The 15,698-nt window shown below is 41.4% G+C and overlaps 1 protein-coding gene across 4 annotated transcripts in view; it reads right to left on the reverse strand.

Annotated features, from left to right (window-relative positions):
* Window positions 1-15,126, reverse strand: part of YES1 (YES proto-oncogene 1, Src family tyrosine kinase) — a 79,320-nt gene extending 64,194 nt beyond the window's left edge. The window contains exon 1 of one of the 4 annotated variants that reach the window (XM_008261125.5): window positions 14,824-15,126. The gene's annotated coding sequence lies outside the window, so the exon portion shown is untranslated. Of the gene's footprint in view, window positions 1-13,949; window positions 14,160-14,823 lie in introns of those variants that run through there. The other 3 variants (XM_089305282.1, XM_051852078.3, XM_051852079.3) reach the window with 3 other exon arrangements.
* Window positions 15,127-15,698: the final 572 nt, after the last annotated feature.

Raw genomic sequence — 15,698 nt, forward strand, 5'->3', positions numbered from 1 at the left:
CAGGGCTTTGGATCAGCACAGCTCCGGCCGTTACAACCATTTGGGGAGTGAACCAGCGGATGGAAGACCTCTCTCTCTCTCTTTCTGCCTCTGCTTCTCTTTAACTTTGTCTTTAAAATAAATAAATAAATCTTTTAAAAAAAGAATGAATTAAGGTAAATGTAACAAAATGCTAACTGGTAAATCTGGGTGAAGAGTACTGCTCTGGTTTAAATATGATTTGTTCACTCCAAAATTCACACCGCAGTTTAATCCCGTTTTGAGGTTTCAAGAGGGTGGAAATTTAAACTATGGTGTTCATAAGGTACAGTTTTTGGGGAGTGATTACAGCTAGATAAAATCATCAAGGCAGAAACCCCATGACTGAATACTGGCTGCTTTATATGAACACACACACACACAAACACATTGAAATTTGTGCCTTGTTTCTTAACATGTGATACCCAGTGATGTTCTGGGACCCTGTCAGCAAGAAGACCATCACCGAATGAGGGACTCTCAAACTTGGACCAGAACTATGAGCCAAAATAATTTTTTTTCTTTAAGATTTATTTCATTTATTTGAAAGGCAGAATTACAGAAAGAGAGAGAGGACAGAGATCTTCTATCTGCTGGTTCACTCCCCACATGACCACAGTGGTTGGAGCTGGGCCAATCCGAAGCCAGGAGCCTGGAGCTTCTTTCAGATTTCCCACATGGGTGCAGGGGCCCAAGGACTGCTGGGACCATTCTCGTCTGCCCTTCCAGGTCATAGCAGAGAGCTGGATAGGAAGTAGAACAATCAGGACTTGAACCAGAGCCCAGATGGGATGCTGGCACTGCAGGCAGCAGCCCTACCCACTATACCACTGTGCTGATTCCCCAAATAAATTTAAAAAAAAGTCTGGTGCTGTGACATAGTAGGTAAAGCTGTAAGTACTTAACTCAAGTACTTGGGTCCCTTTCAGTCACAGAGGACAATCAGATGAAGGTCCTGGGTCTTGGCTTCAGCCTAGCTCGGCCCTGACCATTGCAGCCATCTGGGAAGTGAATCAGTGGATAGAGGATCTCTCTCCCTCTTCCCCCTCTCTGTAACTCTTTCAAATAAATAGATAAATCTTTCCAAAAAATCTAAATACAGATTTTTTTTAAAAAGATTTATCTATTTATTTGCAAGTCAGGGTTACAGAGACAGAGATCTTCCATCTGCTGGTTCACTCCTTAAATGGCCTCAACTGCCTGAGCTGGGCAGGCTGAAGCCAGGAGCCAGGAGTTTCTGGCTCTCCCATGTGGGTGCAGGGGCCCAAGCACTTGAGCCATCTTCCACTGCTTTCCCAGGCACGTTAGCAGGGAGGCAGGTCAGAAGTGGGGCAGCCAGGACTCCAACCAGCACCTGTATGGGATGCTGGTGTCGCTGGTGGGAGCTTTACCTGCTATGCCACAAGGCCAGCCCCAATAGAGAAATCTTTAAAACAAATGTTCAGTCTATTGTAACAAAATAAAACTGTGGGATATAAAGGACATCTCAATAAATGGAAATTAATTTTATCTTTTGAAGATTTATTTGAAATGCACAGTGAAAATTTTCTGTAAATCAAAAATACTTCTAAAATAAAATCTCAAAAAATAAAAATTGAAAATGTCTAGAGAAAAATATACAATGTACAGCCCTATAATCTGGTACTTTCTAGGAATATATTTAATAATATAATTACTCAAGTATGCAAGGGTGCCTGTACATGAATGATTTATATCATTAGCATAGAAAGATACCTGGAGTATCAAAATGTTAACAGTTGAATATAATGTTGAGGTTTTGTGTGTATTTTTCTTTCTTGAAATGCCCTTGAATTTTTTACATTTTGTGTATTATCTTTATGACAATACCTCAACTACTGTCATTTTGAGTAAAAGCTTTCTGTGTATATTGTGATTTACCCTTCTGAACAGTTTGGAGAATGATTTAAGAACAGCAGGCTAGAGGGTCTGGTATTGTGTTGCAGCAGGTAAAGCCTATGCCTGTGATGCTGGCATCCTAAATGGGCACTGGTTTGTATTCCGGCTGTTCTACTTCAAACAGGCTCCCTGTTAATGGCCTTAGAAAGCAGTGGAAGAGGGTCCAAGTGCTTGGGCCCCTGTCACTCATGTAGCAGACCTCTGCAGAAGCTCCTAGCTCCTGACTTTGGAATGGCCCAGTCCCAGCCATTGTGGCCATCTGGGGAGTGAACCAGTGAATGGAATAGATCTCCCTCTCTGTTTCTCCCTCCCTCGCTGTAACTCTGACTTTCAAATAAATAAATAAATAAATATTAAAACAAACAAGAATAACAAGCTAGAATATATAATTATTTTTTCAGTTGGGAGAGTGTTTTAAGTGGAATATTTTTGGGTGTGATTTTTGAAAAAAGGGGGAACTGATTCCAGGCACTCCAATACAGGATGCAGGCATCCTAAGGGGTGGCTTAATGCACTGCACATTAATACCTACCCTTAATTTATCTTTTTTAAAAGACTCTTCCATCTGCTGGTTGACTTCCCAAATGGCTGGAACAGCCAAAGCTGGGCCGATACGAAGCCAGGATGCAGGAGCTTCTTCTGGGTCTCCCATGTGGGTACAGGGGCCCAAGCAACTGGGCCATCTTCTACTGCTTTCCCAGTCCATAAGCAGAGAGCTGGGTCAGAAGAGGAGCAGCCAGGACATGACTCAGCGCCTATATGTCTATCTGTTGCCATGATTTCCCTATTGCTGATAGGGCCGAGAATATCAGAAATGCCTTTCAGAACCTTGGAATATAATTCTTCTGGACCTAAAGACTTGAAATCATTTAAAGCTAGATATTCTCTAGCTATCTATTATCTTTTTTTGTTCTTCTATCTTCTCTAAATTAAAGAGTAACCACTTGTTACACAATTTAAAAGATAAAGGGGCAGGCGGTTACAGTACCACCAAGTACCTGGGTTGGAGCCACAAACCTGCTTCCCAACCAGTTTCCTGCTAACATACACGCTGGAAAGCAGCTCAAGTACTTTAATAACTCTGCTTTTCAAATAAATGAAAAAAATAAAAATTAAAGTTGGAATATACAAGTTAGATGTTACAAATTATAATGTACTAAATGTTCTCTGTCAACAATTTTTCCAACTTTCCTAAGTTGTGGATCTATTGAGTTCCTTCTTACCTGGCTGTAAATTTATCTCTAAGAATGTCTATAAGTAGTCACTAGTTTTCCCTTCTCCTAATTACCAAGCTTTCTAAAAATCCTATGTGTCCTCTGATGATATCCTAAGAGGTTCAGATTCTGCTTCTACTTGACATTTATTGTGAGTTCCCTCTTCTGACTATATTCTAGTCATCAAAACAAACAAAATGAAAACCAAGCCCCAGTAGGAGTGGTCAATGTTATGGAAGGAAAAGGGAGATTCTAAGATGATGTTTTGCAAGGGGTGGGGCTTTAGTGCCTCGTAATTTCCACCTGCTACGAACCCAATGGAATTCTTTCATATAGCTAATTAATATCTTTCCTCAATCATTTCAAGTGCTATATAAATGCAGATAAAATTCTGGTTCTACTAAGAATACTTCTTCCATCACAGTACTTCCTAGGCCAAAGGAAGAAAAAATTTGAGGCATTTTTAGATTTTTCATTCTTTAAAAGGTATACTGTCCATTACAGTTTTGAGTCATATGCTTGCTGGTTTTCTAATGTTTTCTTGAGTATAGAACACGCATCTTCTTAAAATCCAGAATTGCCTTTCCTGCTTTCAATATAAACCCAAGACAACACTGGCTCTTTACCTCCCAAGGTTCTTTCTAGAATTTGCATTACCACTTTTTCTCTATTGGTTCTATTTAAGTTCAAAATAGCAAATATTTTCATAGCTTCTTTTACTACCTGAAATACAAAATTAAATTTAACAGATGGCTCTGCTTTATGAGCTTCCAGAACATGTTGATATCTGAAGTCTTCAACCATAGTTAGTTTACTTTCATACCAATACTGAACTCTGAATTAAGAAAATATCATACACCTTTCAAATAAATACTCTAATCATGTTTACACAACCAAATAGTGTATTTCACAATTGTCTAACTTCCTTAACTACTACTGAGTTACTTACTATGCTTGTGTATAAGAGACAGTTAGTGGGGCCAGTGCTGTCTGCGATGCTGATACCCCATAAGGGCGCCAGTTCCAGACATGGCTGCTCCACTTCCAGTCCAGCTCCCCGCTAATGGCCTAGGAAGAACAGAAGATAGCCCACATGTTTGGGCCCCTGCACCCAAATGAGAGACCAGCCATTGTGGCCATTTGGGGAATGAACCAGTGTATGGAAAACCTCTCTCTCTTTCAAATAAACAAAAAACAAATCTTAAAAAAAAAAAGACAGTTACCTCTCTATCAAAAATTCATTCTTCCCTTCTGAGGTATGAAAGTGTCAATGGAAGGTAGCTGCCATGTCAGGGCCTATTTTTCTCAGCTCTCTTTAAGAAGATATATTCATATGACTCATTTATATTTAAGAGGAATTGATGTGTGCTAGTTTTTAAGAAGCATGGTTGATAGAATACATCTACAGAATAAGATATAAAGAACACAGAACTCCCTTATTGTGCATGGGTAATTATCCTTAAGATAGCTAAGTACTGTTCTTTAACTACAAGTCACTGATGAATCAAACCTCAGTCTCTTCATCAGATTCAGTTGAAATGCTTATTTGAGGGGGCTAGAGCTGTGGCGTAGCGGGTAAAGCCGCTGCCTGCAGTGCTGGCATCCTATATGGGTGTCGGTTCAAGTCCCAACTGCTCCACTTCCAATCCAGCTCCCTGCTAATGTACCTGGGAAGGCAGTGGAGGATGGCCCAAGTGCTTGGGCCCCTGGACCCAAGTAGGAGACCTGGAAAAAGCTCCTGGCTCCAGACTTCAGAGCAGCCTAGCTGCAGCCATTGCGGCCTTGGGGAGTGAACCAGTGGATGGAAGACCTCTCTCTGTGCCTCTGCCTCTCTATAACTCAAGATTAAAAAAAAAAAAAAATCTGTGATTACTGCAAGAATTTTTAGTGAGGAGCTATTTGTTGATATGTCCATGGCAGGCAGACACTGCCAGCTGACTGCTGTACTTTCCTACATTCAAAAATATTTCCTGAGGGTCTACTATGTGTCATTGTTCCAGATGCTTAAAATAACTTCAGTAGCAAAACAAAGATCTATACTTTCACAGAACTCTAGTGGTAGTCATTCCAGCCATTTAGAGTTGGTACACAGCAGTTTAAAAACTATCTGCCAGTCTTGATGCAATGACTTAATAAACATGGGCAATGAACTGGTGGAGTGACATGTCAAAGAGTTTTGCTGTATATATTTCCTGTGCGATAATAATGCTACAAAATCTAGCTGGTATTCCCACAAGAAAACAATGTTCCAGCTTATTAGAGAGGACAAAGGGTACATTATTAGATATAATTGAAGAAATAAAAGAAAGCCAGAGAAGAAAAGGCTTCTAAGGTGGTGAAGGACATCATTGCCAAAACTTGACCTAGAGGCAAAAGAGTAGCAAATAAAATTTTTATTTGGAGCTTTAGATGAGACCCTTCTTCTAAATAGTGCAGAATTCACATAGCAGTAAGCTTTATAGGAACAAAGCAGTATGAAAGACAATAAGAATTACAGTTACAAGCAAGTATGGAAGAATACTACTGTTTCCTTCAAAAGTAAGGGGAGCCTCAAATGGCTAGTGAATGTATACCATTAGGAAATTGCTGTCTCACTGAGAGGGCAAATTAGAAACTAGCTTTCTTCCTGGAGCATATGTCTAAAATATGACAATGAATCATTAGGTAATGACATTTTCCATACCTTTTTATTAACAGAGGTAGAAATAAATAGTGAAAATGAAAGCAATATTGCATAATAGCAATGTGATCGCATTTTTAGTCAGAAGATTCAAATTTGAGTACAAGTAACAAATATGTACATTTATACATATAACAAACATGTGTATTTATTATATGTATGTATGCATGTATGTCTATGTATATATGTATATGCATATGTATATATGCATGTATGGGGGGTGACTATAGACATATAGACTATATAAAAACTTTACAAACCCAAACCTATGAAAAGACAGCATTTGCTTGTTTAGTTAACAAAACAACCCATCTCTTTTGCATGCTTATTTTATTCTTCTGGAGAATTAAGTTTAGATAAGAAAAAAAAAAAACAGGAAAACATGCTAACAGCAGCCACTTTGTTCATCTGTGCTTAACATTTTCTTTTATACAAAGATAAACAATGTTTTGGGTTTAGTATATCATTTTCCAGTATAAACCCAAACCTACAAAAGGGTAGCATTTGCTACAGTTTAGTGTAATAACCTTTTTCAGTTAACAAATACAATGTCTGACTTCAATTAATATCTGGCATTCATCTACTATGAAACATACACCACTAAGCTACTTTCCTCATAAAGAAAAGTTGAAGGGGGGCAGGTGCTGCGGCACAGTGGGCCAAGCCTCTGCCTGCAGTGCCAGCATCCCATATAGGCGCCAGTTCGAGTCCCAGCTGCTCCACTTCCAATGCAGTGGAAGATGGCCCAAGTGCTTGGGCTCCTGCATCCAAGTGGGAGACCCAGAAAAAGCTTCTGGCTCCTGACTTTGGATGGCTCAGCTTTAGCCGTTGCAGCCATTTGGGGAGTAAAGGAAGACTTCACTCTCTGCCTCTGTTAACTCTGCCTTTAAAATAAATAAATCTTTAAAGAAAAAAAAAGTAGAAATGATCGAAAACTCTGCCCCCAATTCAAAGTAAATTTAATGGAAAAGAAGAAAGGTAAGAAATCCCCATTCCCATCATTGCTTCTAATTCCTAAGGAAATTACAGTATAGGGAACAGACTTCTAGTCAGTCCTAGATTCAAATCCCAGTTTTTCCCAATCAGTTGCTATGTGACCTCAGCAAATTACACATTCTTTGTCAGTTGCCTCATTTGTAATAAATATCTATCTTGTCCACAATTTTTCTGTGTATTTTTAAAATACATTTCAGATTCAAATTAAATGTGATAATGCAAGTGAAAGTGTAGCGTTGCACCACATCCGCTTTCTTCCTGTCTTACCCAACACCTAAGTAAAGGAGTGAATGGGTAGGAAATGTGGTACAACAAAGAAGGGAAATTAAAAAAACTCTACTAACAATGCTCCTCCTTTTTTCCCTCTCTGACAGACCTAGCATCCTAATGAGGACCTCATAACAGGGATTTTTTAAATAGCACAGACTGGAAAGGTGAGAAGGAGGGTGACTGTCAAGGATACAGTCTGATCACTTTATAACCAGAACATTTTGTAGGCCACATATTTCATTTGTTCAACCAGCAAAACAAAAACAGAAAACCAATTTGTATACCTTTTACCATTAAAACACTGTTATACTTGTTAAGTTTTATACATAAATTCTAATGGTTGATTTTTATTTTCAAAGATCCAACTGACAAATTTTATATTACAAACTCAATCTACTTATAAATTTAGTTTCTTCCTAACCCCAGAAAATCTTCAAACCTTAGAAACCATTTTCAAATATCCATGCTTTTCTGTTCTAAATATCAACTACATGTGTTAAAGACAAATATCCAGGGGCCAGCGCACTGTGGTGTAATGGGTAAAGTCACGGCCTGCAGAGCCAGAATCTCATATGGGTGCCAGTTCGAGTCCCAGCTGCTGCACTTCCACCCGGCTTTCTGCTATGGCCTGGGAAAGCAGTGGAAAGACCCGGAAGAAGCTTGTGGGAGACCCGGAAGAAGCTCCAGGCTCCAGGCTTTGGATCGGCCCAGCTCCAGCCATTGTGTCCATCTGGGGAGTGAACTAGCAGATTGAAGAAGACCTCTCTGTCTCTCTCTGCCTCTGCCTCTCTGTAACTCTGTCTTTCAAAAAAATGAATAAATCTTAAAAAAAAAAAGACAACTATCCACAAGAAGTAGGTTTTATCTCTTTCAATTAAAAAAGTTAAATATCAGTTTTAATGACAGCTATTTTCCTAACAAAAAATGGCAAAGTCTTCATCCAAATAGCCATAATTACCAATAACTGACATTATAACTATCTGCTTCACTAGAATGATTAAGTCACTACTTTTCTAATTTTAACATAAACATGAAATGTTTTGAAAAAGCCTTGCATTCAGATGTTGCAATAAAACTTCTATGAAAACCTTGAAGAGCCTATATATCTGAGTCACAAAAATCTGTAATGAACTAATGTCTACAAAAACATTAAGTCAAATCTTCCTGCCTAGAGAATTGAATTGATTTACTTGAGGCTAAACCTATCTAGTGCAAAAGGATTGATAAAGTTCATAGGCATCACACTCTTAATATCATCAAAAAACCAGAAGTATTATAATGGATTATCACACCAAAAAAAACTAACAATTTATAAAATCTGTAACACTCATAATTATAGCTAGTTTCACTCAAGTGTGAATTCCTAAACAGCACCAGTAATGTTGCAATCATTTTGTAAGATCAAAACTAACACAGTATTTGTCACACAACAGATTAATGAATGGCCATTTCATGAATGGAGAAACACTGTATTTGCCTGAGAAAGTTCAATGCCAAGTCCATGAGTCAATTTTTTTTACTATAATCTACTTACCTGTTATCAAATTTTACTTCAAATGCTAGACTCAATCATTTCTTTAAATGTTATCAATATAAAAACTTTAACCCTATTAGAAACACATATTTATATCAGGCTGAAAGGAACTAGAAACTATCTGGCACAATTATCTCTTGTTTCATATGGGAAAGTGAGGTATTTGGAGTTTACTTTAATTGAACCAAGGTTACATAGCTCTTCAATGTCATAAGTAATTAAAATATTGATTATTTTCTACCTTTTAGTCCTTTCCTTATGATACCATGGTGCCCTTCTCTGCTTCTTTTATAATACCTGATTGCTATTATTTTTTAAAACAGCCTTTTCTGTAAAATACTAATCCTATCAGAGCAGAATTAGAAAGCAGTATTTGCCAAGAAACAACTGTATTAACTTATATACCAAAGCCATTTTTCCACCTTACCCTAATTTTCATTTAATGAAAAGGAACTGATAGTTACATTTAAAAGACTATTCTTCATAGTTAAAGAAAAATCGGCCGGCGCCGTGGCTCAATAGGCTAATCCTCCACCTTGCGGCGCCGGCACACCGGGTTCTAGTCCCGGTCGGGGCGCCGGATTCTGTCCCGGTTGCCCCTCTTCCAGGCCAGCTCTCTGCTGTGGCCAGGGAGTACAGTGGAGGATGGCCCAGGTGCTTGGGCCCTGCACCCCATGGGAGACCAGGAAAAGCACCTGGCTCCTGGCTCCTGCCATCGGATCAGCACGGTGCGCCGGCTGCAGCGGCGGCCATTGGAGGGTGAACCAACGGCAAAAGGAAGACCTTTCTCTCTGTCTCTCTCTCTCACTGTCCACTCTGCCTGTCAAAAAAAAAAAAAAAAACATAAAAAAAAAAAAAAAAACATAAAGAAAAATCTAGAGTCCACTTATTGCTGGGAACAGAGGCTGAAAACCAAACCATCTTGAAGTTTCATAGTAAGTCCTTTCCTCCCAGCACTTCCTGTCCCTGCCCCCACCTCCAATAATCTAACAGACATATCTTACGAACTACTACGCATTCTTTTACACACATTATGTCAAGAAAAATCAGAACTTTTTTTCTTGCCTCCAGGCAAATATGAAGATATGTCATCATTACAATACTGAATGTCACCAGTAACATGACAGGACACAAAATATATTTTACAAAAATCTAGGAAATTTCTTTTCGCAAAACTTGGACTTTCTACAGTCACTAAAATAGTACAAAAATATTTAAACTAAACCTTACTAAACACTAGTTTAATTAAAACACTCGTTCAACTAAAAAAAGTTTTCAGTTTGTTAGAAATTCCAAAATGACCTTTAAATTCACATTTGCAACATTGTTTAAGCTAGTTTATAAAATCATGTTCCAGAACAAAACCCTGAGAAAACTTACAGAATTTATTACACTTAACTTATGAAAAAGAATGAAGCTAGTTTTATAAATTTATATATAATTATATATGATTTATATATATTATAAATTTATATATGTAAATTTTATGAAATTTTAATAGAGGTGTACCTAAAATATTTGCTGTGTGTAGAACGTTTATGGTTAGAAAGTCATATAGGTACACCCAGAACCACATTCCTGTAAACAATTCAAAATTATTTAGTATTTATTGTGCAATGGACTGTTCTGAAGAATTTTAACTACAGCTGAACATTAGGTCAACTGTAACAGAGTCATGGAAATAAATAATTATAATGCAAAGAGAAAGGTGCTTTGACATAGGGGTTCTGCAAGAGCACAAAGAACGAGGTAATCATGGGGCTGGCACTGTGGTATAGGAGGTAAAGCCACCGCCTGCAGTGGCAGCATCCCATGTGGGCACCAGTTCGAGTCCAGGCTGCTCCACTTCCAATCCAGCTCTCTGCTATGGCCTGGGAAAGCAGCAGAAGATGGCCCAAGTCCTTGGGCCCTTGCACCCATGTGGGAGACCCGGAAGAAGCTCCTGGCTTCAAATCGGTACAGTTCTGGCCTTTGCAGTCAACTGGGGAGTGAACCAGCAGATGGAAGACCTCTCTCTCTCTCTCTCTCTGCCTTTCCTTTCTCTAACTCTGACTTTCAAATAAATAAATAAATCTAAAAAAAAAAAAAAGGTGATCACACCAATGTCTTGTTCATTAAGTGCAACAGTACAATGTGCACTTGTTAATGGTGAAGTGTATAATCTTGCTGTACTTCTTTCTTCCTACTGATTGTACAAGCTGGAGCTCTGCTTCTTTCAATATTCTCTCACTCCCTTTCCAACTTAGCAAAACGCTGAACTACCAAGTTTCAAAACCAGGATTAGTGAAAGGAATGGTCTCTAGATTTTTCAGTAGATAGTAGTGATAAGAGAGGACAAGATGTTTCTGTTATTTGACTGATGTGTTTGTAAACTGAGCAACACTGCAGAAGCAGCAAAATCTGTCTAGAACATCTTCTAGTCTGAGGCTTGCCATATATAGCTGATACTCTATCTGCATTTGTGGACAGCCATCTTCTCAAATAGCAGGAATAAAGAAAGAACAAAGGGGAAAAGAACCTAAGGTTCCTATTTGGAAAATACACAGACACAGAATGCACACTGTGTAGTTAGTTATAGGAATGATCTCTGGAGGGTCTTCCATTTCCTGGGAGAGTGAATTCAAAGAACCTGCATATCAGCAATCCTGCCACCACCCCAACAGTAACAGCAGCAATTTTAAGAATCACAGCTTAAAGTTGAAGGGAGCATACGGTATATACTTCATAAATCTTCAGTCTCAAAGCATACTGAACCCTCAAACAAGGGAAGAGGGGGGTTACACAGAGGGGTTAGGTTGAGGCACAGAGGTTTGTGATTCATCCAGTAGCATGTCAGTATATTTTCCTGTACTGCAATCATAGGATTCTGTCTTTCCGGGTGTGAGCTTCAAGATCTTAAAAGTAAAAGAAGTCTAGACCACAATATATTGCCATCAAGTCTGCTAGTTCCAAGTCAACAGTAGTGCGGCTGCTGCCAACGATCCCTTGGCATACAGGCATGTTAAAAAGATACTGGCAGCAGTACCGGCTCTTCTCTTCCACTCTCTGCTGTTACTATAGTTCCTTTTGCTAAATCTGCCTCTGAGTTTAGACAGGAGCTGGATGGTTCATAATCACCCAGCAGCTGCAGCTGAGCAATACTCAGCCTAATTGTGGCACTGGAGCAGCTGAGAGGAAGAGAAGCGATAATACACACCCTACCATAGCTATACCCAAACTGCGGCACACACTACCAGTAAGACACCAAGATATTTTCATACGAACAGATTATTTCCTTTAAAGAAGAACTGTACCTCGCTAGAGGACTTGCATTTATATTTTAAGCTGGTTTAAAAGTGAACTGAAGGTGACCTAAGCCATGTAGGATTCTGAACAATGGAATATCTTAACTAAAACTTCCTGTAAATATTCACACAACAAAGCCAGTGCCACAAACATCACCTTCATAACATGACGGAAAGTTCCTGTGATATAAGAATTTGGCACAGATGTCATTTCTTCTTCAACTCTACATTATAATGATGCAAAGCAACAACATCAACAACAAAAACAGCAAGCCATTACATAAAGCAACTAAAGCAGTGTAATGCAGTGATTCTCTGCATTTCTGAAACTCCGAGACCATCATATGCCTTCTTTTGACACAAAACATAGCCCTCCTTCAGGTCCTTATCATCTTCATAAAGTTAAATTAAACCACTTTATGTGGATAATTTCATGACATTCCTGAGGATGTCAAAACCAATTCTGATATTATTGACTAAAGTACTGTTCTAGTGGACTAAAAATAGCAGAAAGTCAAGATTCTACCTTGATGCCGTAATTAAGTTTTGATTTTTGTCATGTCCCATCATTCTCTAAAAATCTGGAAATTTGATGACAAGACAGTATTCAATCAAAAAGTTCTTAATCCACGTATCTTATATAGTAAATCACATCAGGCTTCTTGAAAAAGAAGTTTCTTGTAGAATGAAACAGACTAGAAAAGCACACAAAGCAAGTGTATGGCTTAATGAATTCTACCAAAGCAACACCCTTCCAACCACCATCAGATTAACAGAACTTTGCCACTACTTCAATCACAGCCTCCTCCCTCCTCCTATATCTTGACTATTATAGAAATTACTTCCTTGCACACTTTTCAAATATATATGGCTAATTATCACTCAAATGTGCATTTTTAGACTTTAGAGCTTACCAGGATTCCTAACAGAATAAATGATGCCTACACTGATTTGACTTACTAAACTGAGAGCTAAATAAATTAGGAAAGAATAATTACCCTTAGTAATAAATGATGCATATCTGAACTTTGAATAAAGTCTCATATCATAGGTTGGTAATATTTTATTATTACGGGTCATTGCTATTGTTTCAGCATATTTATTCTTTTATCATTATACACCATGAAAAGAGCTTTGTGTGCATAGCAATTGATTTTTCAGCATCAGAATTTTCCTGAACTATAAAAAAAAATCCTAGAACATGTATTAATATTACACTTTGACCATAAGACAAATTCCACCTATCCCAGGAAGATAGGTCAAGGCTGTAATTTCACTTTCAGTTAAACAGAAAGGAGTCAATTTTGTGGTTTATGAAGTCAGCAAAAACTAACTGCAAAATTAAAGCTATTATAACATTACGGTGGTTACAGCATAGCACATATTTTAAAAGTCCTTTTATCTTTTATCCTGGAAATATGAATACGAACTCTTATATTAAATTCAAGTCAAGGCAATTTTTTTTAATTAAGGACCCTCTGAATTGTCAACGAGCATTTTAAATTCTCCACTGAGATTTAGCTAGTGTCCAAAAATTAAAATACAATTAAACCTCCTTTTCTTAAACGTCAACTATGGCAAAAGTCTCACGGATTTATAAGGAAAAAAAACATAGTGAAATGCAACTTTCTTACAGTAAAATATATGAAAAGCATACAAGATCAGTGTCTTCTAAAACAAGACGCTCCTTATTATCTGTCTTTTCAAAATGTTTCCTGTTCACTCTGAGCCAAGTATTGTGCTAGCTAAGACAGATTTACCATGCATTTAAACGCATACAAAGTCACATGTCCACACTCAGTATTTCTTAGTGTGCAATTTAACTTCAGACACTTAATAAAGTGGATTAAACACACTTAACATTAACAAAATCCCCTTGACATTGTGATCCTACAAGTTACAATGCGCAAATATTCTACAATCACATCACACAATGGTGAAATCACCCATGTGAAACACACACACCAGTGGAACGCATCCACGTAACAGACGGCAGGGACACAAAGTTGTGGTTCCACCAGAGCCTTTTCACTTACCTACTTTAACAACTTGTAAGTTAGTAGACCGTGTGCTACTCCGTGCCTGTTTCAATTAAGTATTCTGAAAATAATCCTCCCAGTCCGAACTACGCTGTATCCCACTCACCTCAAAACAAAAACTAAAGCAGTCCCGACAACCGGACTTGATATTCAAAGAGCTTCTGAAACCAACTCCGTCCCGTGCCCAACAGAGAGCAAAAGCTGGAAGCAATTATCCAGAGGAAAAACACGCTTTACGACAAAATTCGCTTTAACGCACGAGGACAGAGATCGGAACCGAGAGAGGGGAGGAGTGGAATGATAAAAGTGGACGCTGAATGGCAAATGTCCCAACCCCCAATCCAAAACAAAGGAAAACTTCAACATGTTGCGGTTTTCAATCAAACCCAGCGAAGCCCCTCGCCCTCGCCCCGCACACTTGCCCCCGGCACCAGGCGACACACACTCGCCCGGCCTCTGGGACCCGGAGGGGCCGCGTCCCTAGCCCCCAACTCCGGCAGCGGGGTAAAAACAAACCTAGCCCCCCTCCACCTCGCCGGGTGGCCCCACGACCTTCAAAGCCGGGGTGTGGGGTTGTCCCAGCGCCCTGAGGACCCCAAGTCGGACCTGGGCGGGACCGGGAAGGACAGGACGGGGCGGAGACCGAGTCAGGGGGCGAGCAGGTAGCGCCGGGAAGGAGACACACCCGCCGGGCGAGCCGGGCCGGGGGAGGGGAGAAGTTTCTCCCGAACTTCCCGACTCGGAGCCGCGGGGGCGGGAAGCGGCGGCGGGGGGGCGGCGGCGCCTCAGGGAGAGCGGACGGGCGCCGGGGCCTAGCGCTGTCCGGGCCGGGGTCGACCGCTTCCGCCCCGGATCCCCGCTGGGTGCTTACCTGCCCTCCGGCCGCGCTCTCATGAGGCGCTGCGGCCGCAGCTCCGGGTAGTGGGGAAAGGGCGGCGGACGGAGGCGAGGCCCGCGGGGCCCGCTCCCTCCTCCACCTCCAAGTCCTGGGGCGCCCGGCGGCAGCGACGGCGACAGAGGCGGCCCGGGACTCGTTACTTGAGGAGGAGGGAATTCCCGGGCTCCCCAACCCGTCCGCCTCACTCCCCGCCGCCTCCCCTCCCGGCTCCGCCCACTCCACTCCTCGGCGGGCGCGGGGGCGGGCACGGGGGCGGGGGCTGCGGCTACCTGCGCGCACCGCCGCGCGCTCACCGGAACTCGCGCCCGGCTCGAGCGCCTCCCCCCACCTTCCGGCGCCGGAGCCCACCGCCCGTCGGCGGGCTGCGGGCCGCCCCGCCGCGAGCCGGGTCGGCTGCGAGTCCGAGTCACTTCCCTCGACCCAACATGGCGGCGCGGTCCGGGGCGGATTCCCGAGGCGGCGCAGGCTGAGGGGGCGTGAGGCGGGGGAGGCGCCTCTTCACCCGCAGAGCAGGCCCGCAGCGGCCCCGTCCACTCCCGCGCCTGCCAGCCCCGGCGACTTGAATGGGGCGCGCAGATCCCGCCCCTCCGCCCTTGTTTCTGCTTGCCCCGCTGGCGGCGGGGCCAAGGGGCTCGTGTCTGGGAGCACGGGGTTAGTTGGGGGGGTTGGCTGTTTGCTTGTCAGTACCGTGCTTCCGCACCCTTTGTGTTGATAGTAAAATCTCAGCCCAGCCGCGGGAGCGGGGGGCGTTCCCTACACCCTCATCACCAGCCTTGGTAGCCATCCCAAAACCTTCACGTCTGGCCTCCTTCCGAGGCCGGGATCCTGTCCCTGCCCCGGGAGCTTCC

Source organism: Oryctolagus cuniculus, chromosome 10 (assembly GCF_051225735.1).
Source record: "Oryctolagus cuniculus isolate XC-2025 breed Fujian yellow rabbit chromosome 10, ASM5122573v1, whole genome shotgun sequence".
NCBI classification, from domain to species: domain Eukaryota; kingdom Metazoa; phylum Chordata; class Mammalia; order Lagomorpha; family Leporidae; genus Oryctolagus; species Oryctolagus cuniculus.